At 42.7% G+C, this 17,040-nt stretch overlaps 7 non-coding genes across 7 annotated transcripts; all 7 read right to left on the reverse strand.

The window, feature by feature from the left end:
- Positions 1-834: 834 nt before the first annotated feature.
- On the reverse strand, positions 835-929 carry trnai-uau. Its single transcript has 2 exons — positions 892-929; positions 835-870 (listed from the first exon to the last, which is right to left on the reverse strand). It is a non-coding gene; the product is annotated as a tRNA-Ile (tRNA).
- A 3,852-nt stretch (positions 930-4,781) lies between these two features.
- trnai-uau lies at positions 4,782-4,876 on the reverse strand. Its single transcript has 2 exons — positions 4,839-4,876; positions 4,782-4,817 (listed from the first exon to the last, which is right to left on the reverse strand). It is a non-coding gene; the product is annotated as a tRNA-Ile (tRNA).
- A 1,393-nt stretch (positions 4,877-6,269) lies between these two features.
- trnai-uau lies at positions 6,270-6,364 on the reverse strand. The gene is made up of 2 exons: positions 6,327-6,364; positions 6,270-6,305 (listed from the first exon to the last, which is right to left on the reverse strand). It is a non-coding gene; the product is annotated as a tRNA-Ile (tRNA).
- A 1,385-nt stretch (positions 6,365-7,749) lies between these two features.
- trnai-uau lies at positions 7,750-7,844 on the reverse strand. The gene is made up of 2 exons: positions 7,807-7,844; positions 7,750-7,785 (listed from the first exon to the last, which is right to left on the reverse strand). It is a non-coding gene; the product is annotated as a tRNA-Ile (tRNA).
- A 4,719-nt stretch (positions 7,845-12,563) lies between these two features.
- trnai-uau lies at positions 12,564-12,658 on the reverse strand. Its single transcript has 2 exons — positions 12,621-12,658; positions 12,564-12,599 (listed from the first exon to the last, which is right to left on the reverse strand). It is a non-coding gene; the product is annotated as a tRNA-Ile (tRNA).
- Positions 12,659-14,466: 1,808 nt separating this feature from the next.
- trnai-uau lies at positions 14,467-14,561 on the reverse strand. The gene is made up of 2 exons: positions 14,524-14,561; positions 14,467-14,502 (listed from the first exon to the last, which is right to left on the reverse strand). It is a non-coding gene; the product is annotated as a tRNA-Ile (tRNA).
- Positions 14,562-16,368: 1,807 nt separating this feature from the next.
- On the reverse strand, positions 16,369-16,463 carry trnai-uau. Its single transcript has 2 exons — positions 16,426-16,463; positions 16,369-16,404 (listed from the first exon to the last, which is right to left on the reverse strand). It is a non-coding gene; the product is annotated as a tRNA-Ile (tRNA).
- Positions 16,464-17,040: the final 577 nt, after the last annotated feature.

The following is a 17,040-nucleotide window of genomic DNA, read 5'->3' on the forward strand; positions in this document are numbered from 1 at the left end:
CATAATAATCTCAACCAGTACAGACATTGAACTGGTGCTGCTGGCATTGCTCCACATCACAAGGCACCCATCCAGCTAACTGAGCAAACCAACTTTCTATATGAAAACATCTGCTCCAGTTCACGGTCGTACTCACAACCTCAGCATTGCTCGCTGTTAGCACTGTTGTATGAGTACCGTGCCCTCACATTACACTGAAAGTCCTCTCATTTTTACTTTCATCGATTTTTGACAGCCCTCTTTTCCCCTCGGTGTTTGTTTATTTGTGCCGTGTGTGTCAATGGTGCGGGTGAGTTGAGGGGCATTGGGGCGGTGGTAGGATTATGATCGTAGATAACGAGTTGCATTTGATGCATATTTAATGATAGTATTTGAAATTAATAATGATAAGTGTGTTTAAACTTTGAAACCTGTTGACATGCAGTTAATGGGCAGTCAATAATATTAATCTTTATTTTCACAAGTAGGCTTACATTAACACTGTAATAAAGTTATTGTGGAAAACCCCGAGTTGCCACATTCCAGTACCTGGTGCGGGTACACGGCTGGATAATACAGAATGTCCACTTCAACGAATGAGACATCTTTCTGGTCTCGAGAAGCACCCGGAGAACCTGAACGCAGAAACGGGAGAATGTGCAGAGGCCAACCAGACAGTGATCCAAGTTGAGTATATGACCAGTGACATTGGCGATGTGAACAAGCAATTCCCTACCGTGCCGCCCATAATTATCTCAACCAGTACAGTAATTGAACTGTGCTGCTGGCGTTGCTCCAAATCACAAGGCACCTATCCACCCAACTGAGTGAATCAACTTCCTATATAAAAATACATGCTCCAGGTGAGGGTCGAACTCACAACCTTGGCATGGCTTGCTGTTTGCACTGCTGTATAAGTACCATGCGCTAACCAATTGCGCCACTGGAGCACATTGTAGCCAGCCCTGAATCAGTTTTATATTTGTCATTTTTTTGACACCCCTCTTTTCCCCTCTGTGGAAGGGAAATTAATGAGTTGCCAATTTAGAAGCACGCAGGGAAATGCTTGACAATAATTCAAGCATGCTTTTGGACTAAAATACGTAGGTCAGGTAACATAAAGAAAATACTGCTTAATATTCTGCTCTCAGCCTTATTATGAAAACAATTGTCCTCTGAAAGATAACAAAATGTGTGCTCGAATTTTTTATCCAGCGGCAAGAACATACGTACTACGTCTTTCATCGCGGAGGCCACGCAGACAGTGAACAAGCTCAGTATAGAACCTGTGACCTTGAAACTGTGAAGAAACAGTGCTAACCACTGTGCTACCGTTGGGCCCATAATAATCTTAACCAGTACAGACATTGAACTCGTGCTGCTGGCATTGCTCCACATCACAAGGCACCCGTCCAGCTAAGTGATGAAACCAACTTTCTGTATGAAAACGTCTGCTCCATGTGACGGTCATACACACAAGCTCAGCATTGCTCGCTGTTAGAACTGTTGTATGAGTACCGTGCCCTCACCAATTTCACCACAGGAGCACATTACACCGAAAGTCCTATCATTTTTACTTTAATCGATTTTTGACAGCCCTCTTGTCCCCTCGTTGTTTGTTTGTTTGTGCCGTATGTGTCAATGGTGCGGGCGTGTTGAGGAGCATGGGGGCAGGGGTAGGAATGTGATGACAGCTAACGACTTGCATTTGATGCATATTTAATGATAGTATTTCATAGTACTAATATGGTTGTTACTAATACGCATGGTGGTTAGCATAAATGCTTCACAGCTCCAGGGTCCGAGGTTCGATACCCGGCTGGGTCACTGTCTGTGCGGAGTCTGCAGGTCCTCCCCGTGTGTGCATGGGTTTTCTCCGGGTGCTCCGGTTTCCTCCCACAGTCCAAAGATGTGCGGGTTAGGTGGATTGGCCATGCTAAATTGCCCATAGTGTCCTAAAATGCAAGGTTAAGGGGGGGGGGTTGTTAGGTTACGGGTATAGGGTGGATACGTGGGTTTGAGTAGGGTGATCATTGCTCGGCACAACATCGAGGGCCGAAGGGCCTGTTCTGTGCTGTACTGTTCTATGTTCTAATGATAATTGTGTTGAAATTTTGAAACCTGTTGACAAGCAGTTATTGAGAAGACAATAATATTAATCTTTATTTTCACAAGTAGGCTTACATTAACACTGTAATAAAGTTATTGTGGAAAGCCCCGAGTTGCCACATTCCTGTATCTGGTTCATGTACACAGCTGGATAATACAGAATGTCCACTTTGACGAATGAGACATCTTTCTGGTCTCTTGAGAGGATTTGGAGCACCCGGAGAAACTGAATGCAGACACGGGAGAATCTGCAGAGGCAAACCAGACATTGATCCAAGTTGAGTATATGACCAGTGATATTGGCGCTGGGAAGAAACAATTCTCTCTACTATGCTACCGTGCCGCCCATAATTATCTCAACCAGTACAGACATTGAACGGGTGCTACTGGCGTTGCTCCACATCACAAGGCAGCCATCCAGCTAACTGAGCAAACCAACTTTCTAAATGAAAACATCTGCTCCAGTTCACGGTCGTACTCACAACCTGAGCACTGCTCGCTGTTAGCACTGTTGTATGAGTACCGTGCCCTCACATTACACTGAAAGTCCTCTCATTTTTACTTTCATCGAATTTTGACAGCCCTCTTTTCCCCTCGGTGTTTGTTTGTTTGTGCCGTGTGTGTCAATGGTGCGGGTGAGTTGAGGGGCATTGGGGCGGTGGTCGGATTATGATCGTAGTTAACGAGTTGCATTTGATGCATGTTTAATGATAGTATTTGATATTAATAATGATAAGTATGCTTAAACTTTGAAACCTGTTGACATACAGTTATTGGGCAGTCAATAATATTAATCTTTATTTTCACAAGTAGGCTTACATTAACACTGTAACAAAGTTATTGTGGAAAGCCCCGAGTTGCCACATTCCAGTATCTGGTTCATGTACACGGCTGGATAATACAGAATGTCCACTTCGACGAATCAGACATCTTTCTGGTCTCTTGAGAGGAATTGGAGCACCCGGAGAAAATGAACGCAGACACGGGAGAATATGCAGAGGCCAACCAGACAGTGATCCAAGTTGAGTATATGACCAGTGATATTGGCGCTGTGAAGAAACAATTCTCTCTACTATGCTACCGTGCCGCCCATAATTATCTCAACCAGTACAGTAATTGAACTGTTCTGCTGGCGTTGCTCCAAATCACAAGTCACCCGTCCAGCCAACTGAGCGAACCAACTTCCTATATAAAAATATCTGCTCCAGGTGAGGGTCGAACTCACAACCTTGGCATGGCTCGCTGTTTGCACTGCTGTATAAGTACCACGCACTGACTAATTGCACCACTGCAGCACATAATAGCCAAAGCCGAATCAGTTTTACTTTCGTCATTTTTTTTGACACCCCTCTTTTCCCCTCTGGAAGGGAAATTAATGACTTGCCAATTGAGAAGCATGCTGGGAAAGGTTTGACAATAAATCTAGCATGCTCTTGGACCAAAATAAGTAGGTCAGGTAACATAAACACAATACTGCTTAATATTGTGCTCCCAGCCTTATTATGAAAACAATTGTCCTCTGAAACATAACAAAATGTGTACTCGAATTGTTTATCCAAGGGCAAGATCATGCGTACTACGTATTTCATCGTATGTACTTTCCAAGGTCTATATAATGTAAACATGCCTGTTTACTTCAAGCTTTTTTTATTAGACCGTAAAATATGCTTTCTTCAAGTGAATCCCAGAGTGCGCTGCCCTGGCTTTGCAGCTAGAACACTCTCTCTCCGCAAATAGATTTGTGTAAGTAAGTTTCCTTAAAGTGAACCTTGAGGAATTTGTCTTTATTTTGATTTCCACGACACCCTCTGTGTTTGTTTGTTTGTGCCATGTGTGGAGCTGGTGCGAGCGAGTTGAGGCGCATGGGGGAGGGGTTGGAATTTGATCATAGTTAACGAGTTGCATTTGCTGCATATTTAATTATAGTTGTTGTTGCTATTAAAGATTATTCTGTTTAAACTTAGAAACCTGCTGCATACAGTTATTGGGCAGCCAATAATTATAATCCTTATAGTCACAAGTAGGCTTACATTAACGCCGTTATTGTGGAAAGCCCCGAGTTCCCTCATTCCGGCATCAGTTTGGGTACACGGCGGGATAATGCAGAATGTCCCCTTCGACTAACAGGATGTCTTTCGGGTCTTCCGAGAGGAACCGGGGGACCTGACGTAAACGAAAGCAGACACGAGAGAACATGCGGAGGCCACACAGACAGTGACCAAGCTGAGTATTGAACTTGTGACCTTGACACTGTGAAGAAACAGTGCCAACCACTGTGCTAACATGCCACCCATTATAATCTCAACCAGTACAGACATTGAACTGTTGCTGGTGGCATTGCTCTACATCACAAGGCACCCATCCAGCTAACTGAGAAAACCAACTTTCTATATGAAAACATCTGCTCCAGGTGACGGTCGTACTCACAACCTCAGCATTGCTCGCTGTTAGCACTGTTGTATAAGTACCGTGCCCTCACCAATTGAACCACAGGAGCACATTACACCGCAAGTCCAGACAGTGATCCAAGTTGAGTATATAACCAGTGAAGAAGCATTTCTCTCTACTATGCTACCGTGCCGCCCATAATTTTCTCAACCAGTACAGTAATTGAACTGTGCTGTTGGTGTTGCTCCAAATCACAAGGCATCCGTCCACCAACTGAGCGAACCAACTTCCTATCTAAAAATACATGCTCCAGGTGAGGATCGAACTCACAACCTTGGCATGGCTTGCTGCTTGGACTGCTGTATAAGTACCATGCGCTAACCGATTGCGCCACTGGAGCACATTACACCCAAAATACTTTTACTTTCGTCATTTTTTTTGACACCACTATTTTCCCCTCTGTGGAAGGGAAATTAATGAGTTGCTAATTTAGAAGCATGCTGGGAAATGTTTGACAATAATTCAAGCATGCTCTTGGACTAAAATAAGTAGGTCAGGTAACATAAACAAAATACTGCTTAATATGCTGCTCCCAGCCTTATTATCAAAACAATTGTCCTCTGAAACATAACAAAATGTGTACTTGAATTGTTTATCCAAGAGCAAGAACATGCGTACTACGTATTTCATCTTACATACTTTCCAAGGTCTAGTTAATGTAAACATGCCTGTTAACTTCAAGCTGTTTTTTTTAACGGTAAAATATGCTTTCTTCAAGTGAATCCCAGAGTGCGCTGCCCTGGCTTTGCAGCTAGAACACTCTCTCTCCGCAAATATATTTGTGTAAGTAAGTTTCCTTAAAGTGAACCTTGAGGAATTTGTCTTTATTTTGACTTCCACGACACCCTCTGTGTTTGTTTGTTTGTGCCGTGTGTGGAGCTGGTGCGAGCGAGTTGAGGGGCATGGGGGTGGGGTGGGAATTTGATCATAGTTAACGAGTTGCATTTGCTGAATATTTAATTATAGTTGTTGTTGCTATTAAAGATTATTCTGTTTAAACTTAGAAACCTGCTGCATACAGTTATTGGGCAGTCAATACTTTTAACCCTTATTGTCACAAGTAGGCTTACATTAACGCTGATATTGTGGAAAGCCCCGAGTTCCCTCATTCCAGCATCAGTTTGGGTACACGGCGGGATAATACAGAATGTCCCCTTCGACTAACAGGATGTCTTTCGGGTCTTCCGAGTGGAACCGGGGGACCTGTAGTAAACAAACCCAGACAAGAGAGAACATGCGGAGGCCACACAGAGAGTGACCAAGCTGTGTATAGAACCTGTGACCTTGACACTGTGAAGAAATAGTGCTAACCACTGTGCTGCCATGCCGCCCATAATAATCTCAACTAGTACAGACATTGAACTGGTGCTGGTGGCATTGCTCTACATCACAAGGCACCCATCCAGCTAACTGAGAAAACCAACTTTCTATATGAAAATATCTGCTCCAGGTGACGGTCGTACTCACAACCTCAGCATTGCTCGCTGTTAGCACTGTTGTATAAGTACCGTGCCCTCACCAATTGAACCACAGGAGCACATTACACCGCAAGTCCAGACAGTGATCCAAGTTGAGTATATAACCAGTGAAGAAGCATTTCTCTCTACTATGCTACCGTGCCGCCCATAATTATCTCAACCAGTACAGTAATTGAACTGTGCTGTTGGCGTTGCTCCAAATCACAAGGCATCCGTCCACCAACTGAGCGAACCAACTTCCTATCTAAAAATATATGCTCCAGGTGAGGATCGAACTCACAACCTTGGCATGGCTTGCTACTTGTACTGCTGTATAAGTACCATGCGCTAACCGATTGCGCCACTGGAGCACATTACACCCAAAATACTTTTACTTTCGTCATTTTTTTTGACACCACTATTTTCCCCTCTGTGGAAGGGAAATTAATGAGTTGCTAATTTAGAAGTATGCTGGGAAATGTTTGACAATAATTCAAGCATGCTCTTGGACTAAAATAAGTAGGTCAGGTAACATAAACAAAATACTGCTTAATATGCAGCTCCCAGCCTTATTATCAAAACAATTGTCCTCTGAAACATAACAAAATGTGTACTTGAATTGTTTATCCAAGGGCAAGAACATGCGTACTACGTATTTCATCTTACATAGTTTCGAAGGTCTAGTTAATGTAAACATGCCTGTTAACTTCAAGCTGTTTTTTTTAACGGTAAAATATGCTTTCTTCAAGTGAATCCCAGAGTGCGCTGCCCTGGCTTTGCAGCTAGAACACTCTCTCACCGCAAATATATTTGTGTAAGTAAGTTTCCTTCAAGTGAACCTTGAGGAATTTGTCTTTATTTTGATTTCCACGACACCCTCTGTGATTGTTTGTTTGTGCCGTGTGTGGAGCTGGTGCGAGCAAGTTGAGGGGCATGGGGGTGGGGTGGGAATTTGATCATAGTTAACGAGTTGCATTTGCTGCATATTTAATTATAGTTGTTGTTGCTATTAAAGATTATTCTGTTTAAACTTAGAAACCTGCTGCATACAGTTATTGGGCAGTCAATACTTTTAATCCTTATTGCCACAAGTAGGCTTACATTAACGCTGATATTGTGGAAAGCCCCAAGTTCCCTCATTCCGGCATCAGTATGGGTACACGGCGGGATAATACAGAATGTCCCCTTCGACTAACAGGATGTCTTTCGGGTCTTCCGAGAGGAACCGGGGGACCTGAAGTAAACAAACCCAGACAAGAGAGAACATGCGGAGGCCACACAGACAGTGACCAAGCTGTGTATAGAACCTGTGACCTTGACACTGTGAAGAAATAGTGCTAACCACTGTGCTGCAATGCCGCCCATAATAATCTCAACCAGTACAGACATTGAACTGGTGCTGGTGGCATTGCTCTACATCACAAGGCACCCATCCAGCTAACTGAGAAAACCAACTTTCTATATGAAAACATCTGCTCCAGGTGACGGTCGTACTCACAACCTCTGCATTGCTCGCTGTTAGCACTGTTGTATAAGTACCGTGCCCTCACCAATTGAACCACAGTACACCGCAAGTCCAGACAGTGATCCAAGTTGAGTATATAACCAGTGAAGAAGCATTTCTCTCTACTATGCTACCGTGCCGTCCATAATTATCTCAACCAGTCCAGTAATTGAACTGTGCTGTTGGTGTTGCTCCAAATCACAAGGCATCCGTCCACCAACTGAGCGAACCAACTTCCAATCTAAAAATACATGCTCCAGGTGAGGATCGAACTCACAACGTTGGCATGGCTTGCTGCTTGGACTGCTGTATAAGTACCATGCGCTAACTGATTGCGCCACTGGAGCACATTACACCCAAAATACTTTTACTTTCGTCATTTTTTTTGACACCACTATTTCCCCTCTGTGGAAGGGAAATTAATGAGTTGCTAATTTAGAAGCATGCTGGGAAATGTTTAACAATAATTCAAGCATGCTCTTGGACTAAAATAAGTAGGTCAGGTAACATAAACAAAATACTGCTTAATATGCTGCTCCCAGCCTTATTATCAAAACAATTGTCCTCTGAAACATAACAAAATGTGTACTTGAATTGTTTATCCAAGGGCAAGAACATGCGTATTACGTATTTCATCTTACATACTTTCCAAGGTCTATTTAATGTAAACATGCCTGTTAACTTCAAGCTGTTTTTTTTAATGGTAAAATATGCTTTCTTCAAGTGAATCCCAGAGTGCGCTGCCCTGGCTTTGCAGCTAGAACACTCTCTCTCCGCAAATATATTTGTGTAAGTAAGTTTCCTCAAAGTGAACCTTGAGGAATTTGTCTTTATTTTGATTTCCACGACACCCTCTGTGTTTGTTTGTTTGTGCCGTGTGTGGAGCTGGTGCGAGCGAGTTGAGGGGCATGGGGGTGGGGTGGGAATTTGATCATAGTTACCGAGTTGCATTTGCTGAATATTTAATTATAGTTGTTGTTGCTATTAAAGATTATTCTGTTTAAACTTAGAAACCTGCTGCATACAGTTATTGGGCAGTCAATACTTTTAATCCTTATTGTCACAAGTAGGCTTACATTAACGCTGATATTGTGGAAAGCCCCGAGTTCCCTCATTCCGGCATCAGTTTGGGTACACGGCGGGATAATACAGAATGTCCCCTTCGACTAACAGGATGTCTTTCGGGTCTTCCGAGAAGAACCGAGGAACCTGAAGTAAACGAAAGCAGACACGAGAGAACATGCGGAGGCCACACAGACAGTGATCAAGCTGAGTATTGAACCTGTGACCTTGACACTGTGAAGAAACAGTGCCAACCACTGTGCTACCGTGCCACCCATAATAATCTCAACCAGTACAGACATTGAACTGGTGCTGCTGGCATTGCTCCACATCACATGGCACCCATCCAGCTAACTGAGCAAACCAACTTTCTATATGAAAACATCTGCTCCAGTTCACGGTCGTACTCACAACCTGAGCACTGCTCGCTGATAGCACTGTTGTATGAGTACCGTGCCCTCACATTTTTACTTTCATCGATTTTTGACAGCCCTCTTTTCCCCTCGGTGTTTGTTTGTTTGTGCCGTGTGTGTCAATGGTGCGGGTGAGTTGAGGGGCATTGGGGCGGTGGTAGGATTATGATCATATTTAATGAGTTGCATTTGATGCATATTTAATGATAGTATTTGATATTAATAATGATAAGTGTGTTTAAACTTTGAATCCTGTTGACATGCAGTTATTGGGCAGTCAATAATATTAATCTTTATTTTCACAAGTAGGCTTACATTAACACTGTAATAAAGTTATTGTGGAAATCCCCGAGTTGCCGCATTCCAGTACCTGGTTCGGGTACACGGCTAGATAATACAGAATGTCCACTTCAACGAATGAGACATCTTTCTGGTCTCGAGAAGCACCCGGAGAACCTGAACGCACACACGGGAGAATGTGCAGAGGCCAACCAGACAGTGATCCAAGTTGAGTATATGACCAGTGACATTGGTAACGTGAACAAGCAATTCTCTATATTATGCTACCGTGCCGCCCATAATTATCTCAACCAGTACGGTAATTGAACTGTGCTGCTGGCGTTGCTCCAAATCACAAGGCACCCATCCACCCAACTGAGCGAATCAACTTCCTATATAAAAATACAAGCTCTGGTGAGGGTCGAACTCACAACCTTGGCATGGCTCGCTGTTTGCACTGCTGTATAAGTAGCATGCGCTAACCAATTGCGCCACTGGAACACATTGTAGCTAAATCTGAATCAGTTTTACTTTTGTCATTTTTTTGACACCCCTCTTTTCCCCTCTGTGGAAGGGAAATTAATGAGTTGCCAATTCAGAAGCACGCAGGGAAATGCTTGACAATAATTCAAGCATGCTTTTGGACTAAAATACGTAGGTCAGGTAACATAAAGAAAATACTGCTTAATATTTTGCTCTCAGCCTTATTATGAAAACAATTGTCCTCTGAAACATAACAAAATGTGTGCTCGAATTGTTTATCCAAGGGCAAGAACATACGTACTACGTCTTTCATCGTACGTACTTCCCAAGGTCTATTTAATGTAAACATGCCTGTTTACTTCAAGCTGTTATTTTTTCAGACGATAAAATATACTTTCTTCAAACGTATCTCAGAGTGCGCTGCCCTGGCTTTGCAGCTGCTACACTCTCTCTCCGCAAATAGATTGGTGTAAGTAGATTTCTTGCAAGTGAACCTTGAGGAATTTGTCTTTATTATGATTTCCACGACACCCTGTGTTTGTTTGTTTGTGCCGTGTGTGCAGCTGGTGCAGGCGAGTTGAGGGGCATGGGGGCGGGGTGGGAATTTGATCATAGTGAACGTGTTGCATTTGCTGCATTTTTAATTATAGATGTTGTTCCTATTAAAGATTATTCTTTTTAAACTTATAAACCTGGTGCATACAGTTATTGGGCAGTCAATAATTTTAATCCTTTCTGTCACAAATAGGCTAACATTTACACTGTTATAAAGTTACTGTGGAAAGCTCCGAGTTGCCACATTCCGGTTTCAGTTTGGGTACACGGCGGGATAATACAGAATGTCCCCTTCGACTAACAGTACGTCTTTCGGGTCTTGTGAGAGGAACTGGGGGGCCTGAAGTAAACAAACGCAGACACGAGACAACATGCGGAGGCCACGCAGACAGTGAACAAGCTGAGTTTAGAACCTGTGATCTTGAAACTGTGAAGAAACAGTGCTAACCACTGTGATACCGCTGGGCCCATAATAATCTTAACCAGTACAGACATTGAACTGGTGCTGCTGGCATTGCTCCACATCACAAGGCACCCGTCCAGCTAAGTGAGGAAACCAACATTCTGTCTGAAAACGTCTGTTCCATGTGACGGTCATACTTACAACCTCAGCATTGCTCGCTGTTAGAACTGTTGTATGAGTAGCATGCCCTCACCAATTGCACCACAGAAGCACATTACACCGAAAGTCCTGTCATTTTTACTTTAACCGATTTTTGACAGCCCTCTTGTCCCCTCGTTGTTTGTTTGTTTGTGCCGTATGTGTCAATGCTGCGGGCATGTTGAGGAGCATGGGGGCAGGGGTAGGAATGTGATCACGGCTAACGAGTTGCATTTGATGCACTTTTAATGATAGTATTTCATATTACTAATGAAAATTGTGTTGAAATTTTGAAACCTGTTGACAAGCAGTTATTGAGCAGTCAATAATATTAATCTTTATTTTCACAAGTAGGCTTACATTAACACTGTAATAAAGTTATTGTGGAAAGCCCCGAGTTGCCACATTCCAGTATCTGGTTCATGTACACGGCTGGATAATACGGAATGTCCACTTCGACGAATGAGACATCTTTCTCATCTCTTGAGAGGAATTGGAGCACCCGGAGAAACTGAACGCAGACACGGGAGAATGTGCAGAGCCCAACCAGACAGTGATCCAAGTTGAGTATATGACCAGTGATATTGGCGCTGTGAAGAAACAATTCTCTCTACTATGCTACCGTGCCGCCCATAATTATCTCAACCAGTACAGTAATTGAACTGTTCTGCTGGCGTTGCTCCAAATCACAAGTCACCCGTCCAGCCCACTGAGCAAACCAACTTTCTATATGAAAACATCTGCTCCAGTTCACGGTTGTACTCACAACCTCAGCATTGCCTCTGAAAGATAACAAAATGTGTGCTCGAATTGTTTATCCAAGGGCAAGAACATACGTACTACGTCTTTCATCGTACGTACTTTCCAAGGTCTATTTAATGTAAACATGCCTGTTTACTTCAAGCTGTTATTTTTTCAGACAATAAAATATGCTTTCTTCATACGCATCTCAGAGTGCGCTGCCCTGGCTTTGCAGCTGGAACACTCTCTCTCCGCAAATAGATTTGTGTAAGTAGATTTCTTGCAAGTGAACATTGAGGAATTTGTCTTTATTATGATTTCCACGACACCCTGTGTTTGTTTGTTTGTGCCGTGTGTGCAGTTGGTGCAGGCGAGTTGAGGGGCATGGGGGCGGGGTGGGAATTTGATCATAGTGAACGTGTTGCATTTGCTGCATTTTTAATTATAGATGTTGTTGCTATTAAAGATTATTCTTTTTAAACTTATAAACCTGGTGCATACAGTTATTGGGCAGTCAATAATTTTAATCCTTTCTGTCACAAATAGGCTAACATTAACACTGTTATTAAGTTACTATGGAAAGCTCCGAGTTGCCACATTCCGGTATCAGTTTGGGTACACGGCGGGATAATACAGAATGTCCCCTTCGACTAACAGTACATCTTTCGGGTCTTATGAGAGGAACCGGGGGGCCTGAAGTAAACAAACGCAGACACGAGACAACATGCGGAGGCCACGCAGACAGTGAACAAGCTGAGTATAGAACCTGTGACCTTGAAACTGTGAAGAAACAGTGCTAACCACTGTGCTACCATTGGGCCCATAATAATCTTAACCAGTACAGACATTGACCTGGTGCTGCTGGCATTGATCCACATCACAAGGCACCCGTCCAGCCAACTGAGCGAACCAACTTCCTATATAAAAATATATGCTCCAGGTGAGGGTCGAACTCACAACCTTGGCATAGCTTGCTGTTTGTACTGCTGTATAAGTACCATGCGCTAACCGATTGCGCCACTGGAGCACATTACAGCCAAAATATTTTTACTTTCATCTTTTTTATTGACACCACTATTTTCCCCTCTGTGGAAGGGAAATTAATGAGTTGCTAATTTAGAAGCATGCTGGGAATTGTTTGACAATAATTCAAGCATTCTTTTGGACTAAAATAATTGGGTCAGGTAGCATAAACAAAATCCTGCTTAATATTCTCCTCTCAGCCTTATTATGAAATCAATTGTCTACCGAAAGATAACAAAACGTGTACACAAATTGTTCATCCAAGGGCAAGAACATACGTACTACGTATTTCATCGTACGTACTTTCCAAGGTATATTTAATTTAAACATGCCTGTTTACTTCAAGCTGTTATTTTTTCAGACGATAGAATATGCTTTCTTCAAGCGAATCTCAGAGTGCGCTGCCCTGGCTTTGCAGCTATTCAAGATTATTATGTTTAAACTTTGAAACCTAGTGCATACAGTTATTGGGCAGTCAAAAATTTTAATCCTTATTCTCACAAGTAGGCTTACGTTAACGCTGTAATAAAGTTACTGTGGAAAGCCCCGAGTTGCCACATTCCGGTATCAGTTTGGGTACACGGCGGGATAATACAGAATGTCCCCTTCGACTAACAGGACGTCTTTCGGGTCTTCCGAGAGGAACCGAGGAACCTGAATTAAACAAAAGCAGACACGAGAGAACATACGGAGGCCACACAGACAGTGACCAAGCTGAGTATTGAACCTGTGAAGAAACAGTGCCAACTACTGTGCTACCGTGCCACCCCTAATAATCTCAACCAGTACAGACATTGAACTGGTGCTGCTGGCATTGCTCCACATCACAAGGCACCCATCCAGCTAACTGAGCAAACCAACTTTCTATATGAAAACATCTGCTCCCGTTCACGGTCCTACTCACAACCTCAGCATTGCCTCTGAAAGATAAAAAAATGTGTGCTCGAATTGTTTATCCAAGGGCAAGAACATACGTACTACGTCTTTCATCGTACGTACTTTCCAAGGTCTATTTAATGTAAACATGCCTGTTTACTTCAAGCTGTTATTTTTTCAGACGATAAAATATGCTTTCTTCATACGTATCTCAGAGTGCGCTGCCCTGGCTTTGCAGCTGGAACACTCTCTCTCCGCAAATAGATTTGTGTAAGTAGATTTCTTGTAAGTGAACCTTGAGGAATTTGTCTTTATTATGATTTCCACGACACCCTGTGTTTGTTTGTTTGTGCCGTGTGTGCAGTTGGTGCAGGCGAGTTGAGGGGCATGGGGGCAGGGGTGGGAATTTGATCATAGTGAACGTGTTGCATTTGCTGCATTTTTAATTATAGATGTTGTTGCTATTAAAAATTATTCTTTTTAATCTTATAAACCTGGTGCATACAGTTATTGGGCAGTCAATAATTTTAATCCTTTCTGTCACAAATAGGCTAACATTAACACTGTTATAAAGTTACTGTGGAAAGCTCCGAGTTGCCACATTCCGGTATCAGTTTGGGTACACGGCGGGATAATACAGAATGTCCCCTTCGACTAACAGTACATCTTTCGGGTCTTATGAGAGGAACCGGGGGGCCTGAAGTAAACAAACGCAGACACGAGACAACATGCGGAGGCCACGCAGACAGTGAACAAGCTGAGTATAGAACCTGTGACCATGAAACTGTGAAGAAACAGTGCTAACCACTGTGCTACCATTGGGCCCATAATAATCTTAACCAGGACAGACATTGAACTGGTGCTGCTGGCATTGCTCTACATCACAAGGCACCCGTCCAGCCAACTGAGCGAACCAACTTCCTATATAAAAATACATGCTCCAGGTGAGGGTTGAACTCAAAACCTTGGCATGGCTTGCTGCTTGTACTGCTGTATAAGTACCATGCGCTAACCGATTGCGCCACTGGAGCACATTACAGCCAAAATATTTTTACTTTCATCTTTTTTATTGACACCACTATTTTCCCCTCTGTGGAAGGGAAATTAATGAGTTGCTAATTTAGAAGCATGCTGGGAAATGTTTGACAATAATTCAAGCATTCTTTTGGACTAAAATAATTGGGTCAGGTAGCATAAACAAAATTCTGCTTAATATTCTCTTCTCAGCCTTATTATGAAATCAATTGTCTACCGAAAGATAACAAAATGTGTACACAAATTGTTCATCCAAGGGCAAGAACATACGTACTACGTATTTCATCGTACGTACTTTCCAAGGTATATTTAATTTAAACATGCCTGTTTACTTCAAGCTGTTATTTTTTCAGACGATAGAATATGCTTTCTTCAAGCGAATCTCAGAGTGCGCTGCCCTGGCTTTGCAGCTATTCAAGATTATTATGTTTAAACTTTGAAACCTAGTGCATACAGTTATTGGGCAGTCAAAAATTTTAATCCTTATTCTCACAAGTAGGCTTACGTTAACGCTGTAATAAAGTTACTGTGGAAAGCCCCGAGTTGCCACATTCCGGTATCAGTTTGGGTACACGGCGGGATAATACAGAATGTCCCCTTCGACTAACAGGACGTCTTTCGGGTCTTCCGAGAGGAACCGAGGAACCTGAAGTAAACAAAAGCAGACACGAGAGAACATACGGAGGCCACACAGACAGTGACCAAGCTGAGTATTGAACCTGTGAAGAAACAGTGCCAACTACTGTGCTACCGTGCCACCCATAATAATCTCAACCAGTACAGACATTGAACTGGTGCTGCTGGCATTGCTCCACATCACAAGGCACCCATCCAGCTAACTGAGCAAACCAACTTTCTATATGAAAACATCTGCTCCAGTTCACGGTCGTACTCACAACCTCAGCATTGCCTCTGAAAGATAACAAAATGTGTGCTCGAATTGTTTATCCAAGGGCAAGAACATACGTACTACGTCTTTCATCGTACGTACTTTCCAAGGTCTATTTAATGTAAACATGCCTGTTTACTTCAAGCTGTTATTTTTTCAGACGATAAAATATGCTTTCTTCATACGCATCTCAGAGTGCGCTGCCCTGGCTTTGCAGCTGGAACACTCTCTCTCCGCAAATAGATTTGTGTAAGTAGATTTCTTGCAAGTGAACATTGAGGAATTTGTCTTTATTATGATTTCCACGACACCCTGTGTTTGTTTGTTTGTGCCGTGTGTGCAGTTGGTGCAGGCGAGTTGAGGGGCATGGGGGCGGGGTGGGAATTTGATCATAGTGAACGTGTTGCATTTGCTGCATTTTTAATTATAGATGTTGTTGCTATTAAAGATTATTCTTTTTAAACTTATAAACCTGGTGCATACAGTTATTGGGCAGTCAATAATTTTAATCCTTTCTGTCACAAATAGGCTAACATTAACACTGTTATAAAGTTACTGTGGAAAGCTCCGAGTTGCCACATTCCGGTATCAGTTTGGGTACACGGCGGGATAATACAGAATGTCCCCTTCGACTAACAGTACATCTTTCGGGTCTTATGAGAGGAACCGGGGGGCCTGAAGTAAACAAACGCAGACACGAGACAACATGCGGAGGCCACGCAGACAGTGAACAAGCTGAGTATAGAACCTGTGACCTTGAAACTGTGAAGAAACAGTGCTAACCACTGTGCTACCATTGGGCCCATAATAATCTTAACCAGTACAGACATTGACCTGGTGCTGCTGGCATTGATCCACATCACAAGGCACCCGTCCAGCCAACTGAGCGAACGAACTTCCTATATAAAAATATATGCTCCAGGTGAGGGTCGAACTCACAACCTTGGCATGGCTTGCTGCTTGTACTGCTGTATAAGTACCATGCGCTAACCGATTGCGCCACTGGAGCACATTACAGCCAAAATATTTTTACTTTCATCTTTTTTATTGACACCACTATTTTCCCCTCTGTGGAAGGGAAATTAATGAGTTGCTAGTTGAGAAGCATGCTGTGAAATGTTTGACAATAATTCAAGCATGCTTTTGGACTAAAATAATTGGGTCAGGTAACATAAACAAAATCCTGCTTAATATTCTCCTCTCAGCCTTATTATGAAATCAATTGTCTACCGAAAGATAACAAAATGTGTACACAAATTGTTTATCCAAGGGCAAGAACATACGTACTACGTATTTCATCGTACGTACTTTCCAAGGTATATTTAATTTAAACATGCCTGTTTACTTCAAGCTGTTATTTTTTCAGACGATAGAATATGCTTTCTTCAAGCGAATCTCAGAGTGCGCTGCCCTGGCTTTGCAGCTATTCAAGATTATTATGTTTAAACTTTGAAACCTAGTGCATACAGTTAATGGCCGGCAATAATTTTAATCCTTATTCTCACGAGTAGGCTTACGTTAACGCTGTAATAAAGTTACTGTGGAAAGCCCCGAGTTGCCACATTCCGGTATCAGTTTGGGTACAC

The sequence above is a fragment of the Scyliorhinus canicula genome, chromosome 17, assembly GCF_902713615.1.
Source record: "Scyliorhinus canicula chromosome 17, sScyCan1.1, whole genome shotgun sequence".
NCBI classification, from domain to species: domain Eukaryota; kingdom Metazoa; phylum Chordata; class Chondrichthyes; order Carcharhiniformes; family Scyliorhinidae; genus Scyliorhinus; species Scyliorhinus canicula.